This window comes from Arachis duranensis, chromosome 4 (genome assembly GCF_000817695.3).
Source record: "Arachis duranensis cultivar V14167 chromosome 4, aradu.V14167.gnm2.J7QH, whole genome shotgun sequence".
NCBI classification, from domain to species: Eukaryota; Viridiplantae; Streptophyta; class Magnoliopsida; order Fabales; family Fabaceae; genus Arachis; species Arachis duranensis.
In genome coordinates, this window is record NC_029775.3 from 111,561,374 (window position 1) to 111,573,788 (window position 12,415).

The window sequence follows — 12,415 nt, forward strand, 5'->3', positions numbered from 1 at the left end:
TAGTAATTGCATTAATACTCGAGGTACAGCAGAGCTCCACACCTTAATCTATGGTGTGTAGAAATTCCACCGTTGAAAATACATAAGAACAAGGTCTAGGCATGGCCGAGAGACCAGCCCCATGATCTAAGATAGCATAAGACTACTTGAAGATAGCTACCAAGATGAGAATACAGTAGTAAAAGGTCCTATTTGTAGAGAACTAGTAGCTTAGGGTTTACAAAGATGAGTAAATGACATAAAAATCCACTTCTGGGCCCACTTGGTGTGTGCTTGGGCTGAGCATTGAATCTTTCATGTGTAGAGACTTTTCATGGAGTTAAACGCCAGCTTTTGTGCCAGTTTGGGCGTTTAACTCCCATTCTTGTGCCAGTTCCGGCGTTTTACGCCAGAATTCTTGAGCTGACTTGGAACGCCTGTTTGGGCCATCAAATCTCGGGCAAAGTATAGACTATTATACATTGCTGGAAAGTCCAGGATATCTACTTTCCAACGCAATTGAGAGCGCGCCAATTGGGCTTCTGTAGCTCCAGAAAATCTACTTTGAGTGCAGGGAGGTCAGAATCCAACAGCATCTGCAGTCCTTTTCAGCCTCTGAATAAGATTTTTGCTCAGATCCCTCAATTTCAGTCAGAAAATACCTAAAATCACAGAAAAACACACAAACTCATAGTAAAGTCCAGAAAAGTGAATTTTAACTAAAAAATAATAAAAATATACTTTTAGCTTTTTGCCTCTGAACAGTTTTGGCATCTCACTCTATCCTTTGAAATTCAGAATGATTGGCTTCTATAGGAACTCAGAATCCAGATAGTGTTATTGATTCTCCTAGTTAAGTATGATGATTCTTGAACACAACTACTTTATGAGTCTTGCCCGTGGCCCAAAGCACTCTGTCTTCCAGTATTACCACCGGATACATATATGCCACAGACACATAATTGGGTGAACCTTTTCAGATTGTGACTCAGCTTTGCTAGAGTCCCCAATTAGAGGTGTCCAGGGTTCTTAAGCACACTCTTTTTGCCTTGGATCACGACTTCATTATTTTTTCTTTTTCTTTTTCCCCCATTTTTTCGTTTTTTTTAATACACTGCTTTTTCTTACATCAAGAATCATTTTAATGATTTTTCAGATCCTCAGTAACATGTCTCCTTTTTTCATCATTCTTCAAGAGCCAACATTCATGAACAATAAATTCAAAAGACATATGTACTGTTCAAGCATACATTCAGAAATCAAAGGCATTGCCACCACATCAAAATAATTAATCTGTTAAAAAATTCAAAATTCATGCAATTCTTCTCTTTTTCAATCAAGAACATTTTTCATTTAAGAAAGGTGATGGATTCATAGGACATTCATAACTTTAAGGCATAGACACTAAGACACTAATGATCATAAGACACAAACATTGATAAACATAAGCATGATTTTTCGAAAAAACAGAAAAATAAAGAACAAGGAGATTAAAGAACGGGTCCACCTTAGTGATGGAGGCTTGTTCTTCTTCTTGAAGATCTTATGGAGTGCTTGAGATCCTCAATGTCTCTTCCTTGCCTTTGTTGCTCCTCTCTCATGATTCTTTGATCTTCTCTAATTTCATGGAGGAGGATGGAATGTTCTTGGTGCTCCACCCTTAATTGTCCCATGTTGGAACTCAATTCTCCTACGGAGGCGTTGATTTGCTCCCAATAGTTTTGTGGAGGAAAGTGCATCCCTTGAGGTATCTCAGGGATTTCATGATGAGGAGTTTCCTCATGCTCATGTCCATGAGTGGGATCTCTTGTTTGCTCCATCCTTTTCTTAGTGGTATCCATGAGGACTTGGTCCAACCTTTTGATCAAAGTTGACCCTTTTTGAGTTTGAAAGGGACCTCGGGAATCACCTTTTTCTTGGCCACAACTTCATAGAAGTGGTCTTGATGCACTCTTGAGATGAATCTCTCCATCTCCCATGACTCGGAGGTGGAAGCTTTTGCCTTCCCTTTCCTCTTTCTAGAGGTTTCTCCGGCCTTAGATGCCATAAATGGTTATGGAAAAACAAAAGGCAATGCTTTTACCACACCAAACTTAGAAGGTTTGCTCGTCCTCGAGCAAAAGAAGAAAGAAGAGAGTAGAAGAAGAGAAAATAGAGGAGATGGAGGTGGCTTTGTTTTTCGGCCAAGGGGGAGAAGTAGTGTGTAGGTTGTGTGAAAATGAAGGAGTAAATATGGGTTTATATAGGGGTGGGGAGAGGGGTAGGGTTCGGTTATGTATGGGTGGGTTTGGGAGGGAAAGTGGTTTGAATTTGAATGGTAAGGTAGGTGGGGTTTTATGAAGGATGGATGTGAGTGGTGAAGAGAATGGTGGGATTTGATAGGTGAGGGGTTTTTGGGAAAGAGGTGTTGAGGTGATTGGTGAATGGGTGAAGAAGAAGAGAGAGAGGTGGGGTAGGTGGGGATCCTGTGTGGTCCACAGATCCTGAGGTGTCAAGGATAATTCATCCCTGCACCAAGTGGCGAGCAAAAAATGCTCTTTCTGCCAATCCTGGCGTTAAACGCCGGGCTGGTGCCCATTTCTGGCGTTTAACGCCAGCTTCTTGCCCATTCCTGGCGTTAAACGCCAGTCTGGTGCCCCTTTCTGGCGTTAAACGCCCAGAATGGTGCCAGACTGGGCGTTAAACGCCCAATTGCTGCCCTTATTGGCGTTTAAACGCCAGCAAGGTTTTCCTCGAGGGTGTGCTATTTTTTTCTGTTTTTCATTCTATTTTTGCTTTTTCAATTGATTTTGTGACTTCTCATGATCATCAACCTATAGAAAACACAAAATAACAAAGGAAAATAGATAAATATAACATTGGGTTGCCTCCCAACAAGCGCTTCTTTAATGTCAGTAGCTTGATTGTGGGCTCTCATGGAGCCTCACAGATGTTCAGAGCAATGTTGGAACCTCCCAACACCAAACTTAGAGTTTGAATGTGGGGGTTCAACACCAAACTTAGAATTTGGTTTTGGCCTCCCAACACCAAACTTAGAGTTTGACTGTGGGGGCTCTGTTTGACTCTGTTTTGAAAGAAGCTCTTTATACTTTCCCTCCATGGTAACAGAGGGATATCTGTTCATACCCTGGGTCGAGCTGTCCGACCCGGGATGTTCTACAGACAAAGCGACCGACCTCTTCAGGCCAGGACAACCCGACCTCTTCTCAAAGAGCTCGGCCAAGTCACAGAAAAGCCCAAACGAAGGGCCCAAATAGAGGAACTCGCCCCAAATCCAAGGGCAGTCCAAGCCCATAGAGATAAAGGCGGTTCCCTTAAAAATGACCTCACTTAAAGATAAGATAAGATAACTAACTTATCTTATCCACAGGAGGCCACATCTCACCATTATAAATACACTGGAGCACCCAGGTATAATTCATACTCTGATTCTACTCAATACCTGCTTAATACCCTTGCTAACTTAAGCATCGGAGTCCCTTACAGGTCCCCCCACCCTCCGGGGACGAAGGATCAGCACCACCACCAAGTCCAACAAGCCGGACACACCAGCTCCGGCCGCCGTACACCTGCCGGACCCATCGGCTCCGACCAACACAGAAGATCTCGTCCGAGATCGACCTACAGTTTCAGGTAACCCTCGAAACATTGGCGCCATTGCCGGGGAACCTGGAAGTCATCCCATTAACATGGCAGATGACCATGACAACGATCACGATTCAGGTTTGGAAGACAGAACGCCGCATAAAAACACGGACACAATACTCAAAGATACTCCAGAAACCAATGGAGACAAAAATTCATCGAATCCAGGAGTAATAGAAGCACTTCAAAATTGATTGGAGCAACTCGAGAAAGAAGCCCAACATCGACGTGAAAAGGAAGAAGATCTACGCCGGGAGATAAGGCGGCGCAGAGAACTAGAAGATAAGCTTGTAAAACTCGAAGCCGGTCTCAAAACTAAAGCTACTCGATCATCCGCAGAGGATAGCTCTCAGAAAGATCAAGATCCATTCACCAGAGAAATTATGAAGACCAAAATTCCAAAAGATTTCAAGCTTCCGGATATGGCTTTATATGACGGCACCTCGGACCCCAATCATCATCTTAACAACTTCAGAAGTAGAATGTACCTCACAGATGCCTTAGATGCAGTTCGCTGCAAAGCCTTTCCAACAACTCTCACCAAAACAACCATTAAATGGTTTGACAACCTACCTCTAAAATCCATCTCGAGTTTCGACGACCTGGCTAAGAAGTTCCTGGCCCGATTCTCCATACAAAAGGACAAAGCCAAACACGCACCTAGCCTACTAGGGATCAAGCAAGGAGATCGGGAGAGCCTTCGCAACTACATGGAAAGATTCAACAAAACATGCATGGACATACAAAGTCTACCAACAGAAGCTGCCATTATGGGCCTTATAAATGGCCTACGAGAAGGACCATTTAACCAATCTATATCAAAGAGATACCCTACATCCTTAGACGAAGTACAAGAACGGGCACATAAATACATCAACATGGAGGAAAATTCTCGACTTGGCGAAACCTCAAGGTTCGGTTTTGCCTACCGAGATAAAGAATCCAAGAAAAAGGAAGATCGCTCCGGAGAGAAAATCAAAAAATATCATAACTATACTCCTCTTAGGGTATCCTTGGTAGATGTTTACAAAGAAGTCTGCCATACGGAGAAAATCCCTCCAGCTCGGCCACTTAAAGGCAAAAGAGGAGGAGGAAATCGGAATGAATACTGTGAGTATCACCGACTTCGAGGGCATTCCACTAACGAATGCTTCGACTTGAAAAACGTCATAGAAAAACTAGTAAGAGAAGGAAAGCTAGATCGGTTTTTGGCTAATCGGGATGACGAACCAAGAAAAAGAAGAAGGGATGAGGATGTTGGACGATCTGAACGATCACCTCGCACACCGGAAAGACACGTTCACGTAATACACGGCGGATTTGCTGGAGGAGGAATCTCCAAATCATCCCGAAAGCGACACCTCAAAGAAGTGTACCATGTCGAAGGAAAAAAGGAAGCCCCAGACATCCCAGCAATCACGTTTACCAAGGAAGACGCATTCGGAATCATCTCGGGACACGACGACCCCATGGTCATTACGATCATACTGGCAAACGCCAACCTTCACCGTACATTAATTGACCAGGGAAGCTCTGTCGACATCTTATTCAAAACTGCCTTCGACAAACTCGGTCTAGAAGAAAAAGAGCTAAGAGCATACCCGAACAGCCTGTTCGGACTAGGAGATGCCCCAGTTCAACCGCTGGGATACGTATCGCTGCATACAACCTTCGGAAAGGGGAACCAATCCAGAACACTCAAGATAGACTACATCGTGGTCGACGTAAGCTCAGCCTATAACGCCTTAATAGGTCGGACGACGTTAAATCAACTCGGCGCAATAGTTTCAACCCCACATCTATGTATGAAATTCCCAACTGCGGAAAGGATAGCTATGATAAAGGCCGATCAAAAGATGGCACGTCGCTGTTATAACGAAAGCCTAAACCTCCGAGGTGAAGGAGGAGAGTTCTATACAATCGAGCTTGGTGGAGTTCAGAGGCGAGAAGAATTTCGACCAAGACCCGAAGGAGAAGTAGAAAGAGTCCAGATCGGAGACACCTCGGATAAAACAACTAATATTGGCACGATCCTGAAAGGAAACACAAAGGAATCACTAATACGGTTCCTACGAGATAATGTTGATCTCTTCGCATGGAAAGCTGCCGACATGCCAGGTATTGATCCCGAATTAATGAGCCACAAATTGGCAGTCTATCCGGGATCTCGGCTGGTACAACAAAGATGAAGAAAACTTGGACCAGAACGAGCTCAAGCTGTAGAAGAACAAGTACAAGCGCTGCTTGAGGCCGGGTTCATAAGGGAAGTCAAATATCCACTATGGCTAGCAAACGTCGTCTTGGTGAAAAAGTCAAATGGAAAGTGGTGAATGTGCACCGACTACACCGACCTCAACAAAGCCTGCCCAAAGGACCCCTACCCACTCCCAAACATCGACGCTCTAGTGGACGCTTCATCAGGATATAAGTATCTCTCATTCATGGACGCATATTCAGGGTACAACCAAATCCCCATGTATCCACCAGATCAAGAAAAAACCTCGTTCCTAACACCGAAAGCAAACTACTGTTACATCGTGATGCCTTTTGGTCTCAAGAAAGCAGGAGCTACTTATCAAAGACTAATGAATAAAGTTTTCTCAGATCATATCGGAAAAAACATGGAAGTTTATGTAGACGTTATGTTGATAAAGACACAAAGCGAAGATACATTGTTATCCGACCTGACTCAAGTGTTTTTCACTATCAGGAAACACAACATGCGGCTCAATCCCGCAAAATGCACCTTCGCAGTAGAAGTCGGCAAATTCTTGGGCTTCATGCTCACACAAAGGGGGATTGAAGCAAATCCAGACAAGTGTCGAGCCATACTCAACATGAAGAGTCCAACCTGTGTCAAAGAAGTACAACAACTCAACGGGAGGTTGGCCGCTCTATCCCGATTCTTAGCAGGAGCTGCGATAAGATCTCTTCCCTTCTATGCTACTTTAAGAAAGGGAAAACAGTTCGAATGGACGACAGAATGTGAGCAAGCCTTTCTAGACTTCAAGGAGTTCTTAGGACGGCCACCTATCCTATCTCGGCTATGAGAAGGAGAACCGCTCATATTATATCTCGCAGTAGGGAGCCGGGCAATAGCTTCAGCACTAGTCAGAGAAGACGAACATGGGCAAAAACCCATCTACTTCATTAGCAAAGCACTACAGGGATCTGAGTTGAACTACCAGAAAATAGAAAAGTTTGTCTACGCTCTAATCCTCACATCCCGGCGGCTTCGCCCGTATTTCCAAGCGCATACCATTAAAGTTCGAACCAACCAACCCATAAAAGGGATATTGCAGAAAACAGATCTAGCAGGAAGAATCCTACAATGGGCAATCGAGTTGTTCGAATTCGACCTCCAATACGAGGCGTGTACGGCAATCAAATCGCAACACCTGGCCGACTTCATCGTAGAATTTACAGACATCCCGGAAATTCCCATAGAATGGAACATATACGTGGACGGATCCTCGAATAAAACAGGAAGTGGTGCGGGTATGATAATCGAAAGCAACCAAGGAACTCAACTTGAGCTCTCTCTTAAATTCGGATTCCCGGCCTCAAACAACCAGGCAGAATACGAAGCACTATTAGCTGGTCTGAAGCTGGCTAGGGAGGTTGGAGCTCGGAAACTCAACATCTACAGTGACTCACAAGTCATCACCTCACAAATAACAGGAAACTACCAAGCCAAAGATCCGACCATGAAAAAATATTTGGATAAAACCAAAGAACATCTCGGACAACTCGGGGAATGTAGGATCCACCACATACCTCATGAGCAAAATGCCCGAGCTGACGCCCTTTCAAAATTAGCCAGCACCAAACCAGGGGGCAACAACAGAAGCCTCATCCAAGAGGTACTACAGAACCCGTCAATAGCGGAAGAAGAAAGAATCCTAGCCATAACAGGTCAGGACCAAGGATGGATGACCCCCATAATAAACTACCTCAAAACAGAAGAACTCCCTACAGATGAAAATGAGGCAAAGAGGCTGAAAAGGGAGGCACAGTACTACATTATCATAAACAACACGCTGTACAAAAGAGGGATATCAACACCTTTACTAAAATGCGTACCAACCTCCAACACAAAGGAAGTCTTGGAGGAAGTACACAGCGGCATTTGTGGTAATCATCTCGGAGCGCAAGCTAGATACTCCGGGCGGGATTCTATTGGCCAACTCTACAAAAGAAGGCTACAGAATTTGTAAGGACATGTCCACCATGCCAGAAGCATGCCAACTTTCACATCGCCCCACCAGAAAAGCTCATCAGCGTGACCTCACCCTGGCCATTTGCGAAATGGGGACTCGACCTACTCGGACCCTTCCCACAGGGATCGGGACAAGTAAAATTCCTCATAGTAGGAGTAGACTATTTCACAAAATGGATCGAGGCAGAACCCCTGGCCAACGCCACCGCTCAAAGAAGTCAAAAATTCCTATCATTACGAGATTCGGGGTACCATACTCCATCACCACGGACAACGGTACCCAATTTACAGAGGCAAGCTTCAGAAAATTGGTGGCCGACTTGAACATAAAACACCAGTTCACCTCCGTCGAACATCCCCAAGCCAATGGACAAGCCGAAGCGGCCAACAAGGTCATATTGGCCGGACTAAAGCGGAGGCTACAAGAAGCAAAAGGAGCTTGGGCCGAGGAACTCCCACAAGTCCTATGGGCGTATCGAACAACCCTCCATTCTACTACAAACGAATCACCATTCTGACTGGCATACGGAGCGGAGGCAATGATTCCAATAGAAATCGAAGAAGGATTTCCCCGAGTAGTCCACTACAATGAACGAGCAAACTCCCAACTTCAGAGAGAAGAGCTCGACTTGTTACCCGAAATCCAAGAAAGAGCTCGGATCAGGGAAGAAGCTCTAAAACAACGAATGGCCTCTAGATATAATCAAAAGGTAATGCCGAGAAGGTTTGCAGAGAATGATCTCATCCTAATCAGAAATGACATTGGAACAACTCGACCCGGAGAAGGAAAGCTGGCAGCAAACTGGAAAGGACACTACCGAGTCATTGAAGTACTGGGGAAGGGCTACTACAGACTGTCCGAGCTTGATGGACGAGAGCTTCCCCGATCATGGCACGCCTGCAACCTAAGAAGGTACTACAGTTAGAAAAGGTAAAGGATCTCACTAAATGGATGCGCTCTTTTTTCTGAAAAGGTTTTTTAATGAGGCACCATGTAGAGACCTAGATCATACCCGACTTAAAGGGACAAGAAAATTCCCACATGTATATATTTGCATTTCTTTCTTTGAATAAAGTTTATTTAGGTATTCTACAAGATTCCAAGACGCATTAATCTGAAGTATTCATCGTCCGATTATAAAGCAACAGGTCGGCAGAAAGTGAGAAACAAATTCACTGCGCGACCACGATAAAGACAATCGTCTGATAAAGGTGAAAACGCGATTCACCCAAAAGACGATCTAAAGACGCCAACCATTTTCTACAAATCGGCAAAGATGAACACAGAATAATGTAAGAAGTTATCGAAAGCAAAAAGAGGACTACAAAAAATAACTTAAAGGAGACCGACATAACCAAGTCGGACTCCTACCACTAAAAAGTTATGCAAGTAGTCCCTGAAAGAGATCTGACAAAGATCCAAGAAAGAGGACTACAAAAAATAACTTAAAGGAGACCGACATAACCAAGTCGGACTCCTACCACTAAAAAGTTATGCAAGTAGTCCCTGAAAGAGATCTGACAAAGATCCAAGAAAGAGGACTATGAAAAATAACTTAAAGGAGATCGACGTAACCAAAGTCAGACTCCTACCACTAAAAAAGTTATACAAGTAGTCCCTGAAAGAGATCTGACAAAGATCCAAGAAAGAGGAATACGAAAAATAACTTAAAGGAGACCGACGTAACCAAAGTCGGACTCCTACCACTAAAAAAAAAAGTTATACGAGTAGTCTCTGAAAGAGATCTGACAAAGATCCAAGCTACAAACGATAAGCACACAAACAACCTAAAGAGGCCAGACAGCAAAATTTCAACAGATATCATGCATAATACGATAAAGCTTCAAGAGGTCACCACAAAACCAACCTCGGAAGCTACTTTTGTTTTTCAAAAGAGTTGCAAGGCAGACAACTAGAAGCGTCAAGAAGAACAAACAAAACAAAGTTCAAAAGCCCACAAACCGGGCTATTTACACAAAATATCCAGAAAAAGATCAGCTAAAGATCGGGAGCTTTCCCGGCAGCATCAGTATGAGGAGAAGGAGGACGAGTCTGAAGAGGCACAGCATCTACGGTCCCATCCTCCCGGTTCAGAATCTGGCATTCCGGATCAGATGTAACAGGGGGAACAGAGGAGGTCGACACCTTAAGAGAAGGCACGGGGGGAGGATCAGTCTCATCATCATCCTGGTCATCAGGGACAATCTTACCATCTCTCACGACATTGTCCAGGCTGATGAGAGTCAAGTCGGTATCAGGAGCAACAACCCGGAACTGCTCTATCAGGTTCTCAGAGGCAGCAGTTACGCTACCCACAAGGTGACCCTGAAGCTCACCATAATTAACCCGAGCTGTTTCCAACTCCTCCCGAAGACGCATCAATTCCCTATAAGCCGAGACATAGCTATCCTTATGTTTCAATGCCATGTCTTCGGCCAGCTTCAAAGAAGCAACAAGGGCAATAGAGCTGGCCTTCTCACCCTCCAGCTCCTTCTCCACCTTCGCCAACTTCACCTCCAACTCCTCCTTCAGACCCTTGATTCGATCCAATTCCACTTGGCCTCTTCCATAAAGGATTTTGTGGCATAAATCGGAATCCCCGGAACTGTCCGGAATATAGCCGCACCCATATGAGCCATCTTCACACTATTTTTAGTGATAAAATCCAAATGCCGAAGAAGAGACATGTCATCCATGGAAAGCCCACCATAGGGGGCAATTTGCTAGTCAACAAACTCAATGGCATCAAAGTCTGGGGCATCCAAGTTAAAGGGCTCGGACGTTTTTTGCTTTTTCAAAGGTGGGGCACCAGAAGCAGCAGCAGAAGTCTGAGGAGGATCGACCTGATGAAACTGGGGAGTAGGAATTACTTTCCTCGGCCCAAGGGAACTCGGCACAGGGGGCTTCAGGGGGACCTGTGAAGATCCCTCGCCGGCCACCTTGGCCGAGATGTTCAGAGCAGCAGTTGCCTTCTTTGCCCTTTTGAAGGCCTTCATAGAGTCGTTATTCTTTGACATCTCTACAAAACACAAAAACAGCCACGACAAAGAGTTACAAAAGAGGAAGAAAAAGGAAATAAGTACAGAAACAAGTCAGACAAATAGACAAACAAATACCCAAAGCAGTCCAAACCAAGGACGGATTAGTCAAAAATCTTTTTGTATCAAGATGAGGTGGTTTCCCCCAGAGATCCTCAAGAACAACTACAAAAGCGCGTTCGACATCATCAAGCATCTCCCAAGTATAGCGAGATCTAGAGGGAAGGAGGGCTCGTCATTTTCATCAAGAAAAAAGGGGCGGGCCCCCTCAACAGCTCGAACTCTAAAGAAGTAGTTTTTAAAGTCCTTAAAGGACTCATCATACATCGCAAACACTTTATGGCCCTGGGTGGACCGGAAAGAAACCCAAGAAGCTTTCTTTTTTGAAGAACCGCCAGGCTTGGCACAAACAAACAAGTAAAGAAACAGAGTCTGGGAAGGTGTTACATTTATTTAACGGCAGAGAAGTTGAAAAATTTTAATAAAACCCCAGGAATTGGGGTGAAGCAGGGATGAAGCAATATTACACGACCACAACAGGTCGGTTTCAAAAGCAGTAAAAGGAAAAGTAACATTCAACTGGATGAAAAAGTATTCAGAGGCATAGAAGAAGGGATGCTCCCTCTCAATGGAAGTCGGAAAGCAAACCCTCTCATCAGAATCAGGAGCAACAAGCTCGTAATCCCCCTTGCGAGCATTTTTACCACAAATCCTATGACGCTTCCTCAGCTCTGTGCAAAATTCAGCGTCCACAACGGAAACACACAACAAAACAAGGGAGTCCAGCCAATCGGACATCCCCTCGGGAACTTTGGAAGACATCTCTACAATGTTATTGCGAGAAGACATGAGGCCAACTAAATCCTACAAGTAAGAAAAGAAAATGAGGTTACTACAAACATCTCGAACAAAGGGAAAAACAACTCGGTCAATACTTCTGAGGCAAGGAAAAGCAAGAAAAGGAAAACCCCAAGACTCAAACCAAAGTCTCGGGGCATCCTTTGGAGGCAGCAATAATGCAAGGTTTCCAGATCACATCCCAAGCATTTCTCAAAAAAGGATTCAAAACAACAAGCGTTTTCCATCAAAGAAAAAACACAGCAAATCATTACAGAGCCTACCAAACAAAACATTCCCAAAGCAACAAAGCATGGGACCATTAAAGACGCAACCTTTTTTGAAAAAGATCAGACAGGAAGCAATCTCCAAAAGTAAGAAACAGATACAGATCTTCTACCAGTATCAAAAGCATATCACAGCAACGAGTAAAAGATCGTAAAAGATCCAAACTTTCAAACATGCAAAACCAGAACTTCACCAAAATTAAAGACGAAGCCACGAAGAAGACGAGAAAAGCTATTACCAACCTGGAAAGAACAAGCGAGCTTCAACAAAAACCAAAGGAGGAAGACGAAATTTGGGAATGCGAACAAGAGCAATGTCGTCGGAAGAAATACAAAGACCCCAAGCTCCAACACCAAATGATGCCGCACCGCAAGGAAAACAGAAATGCAAACAAAAAAACAGAGAGTG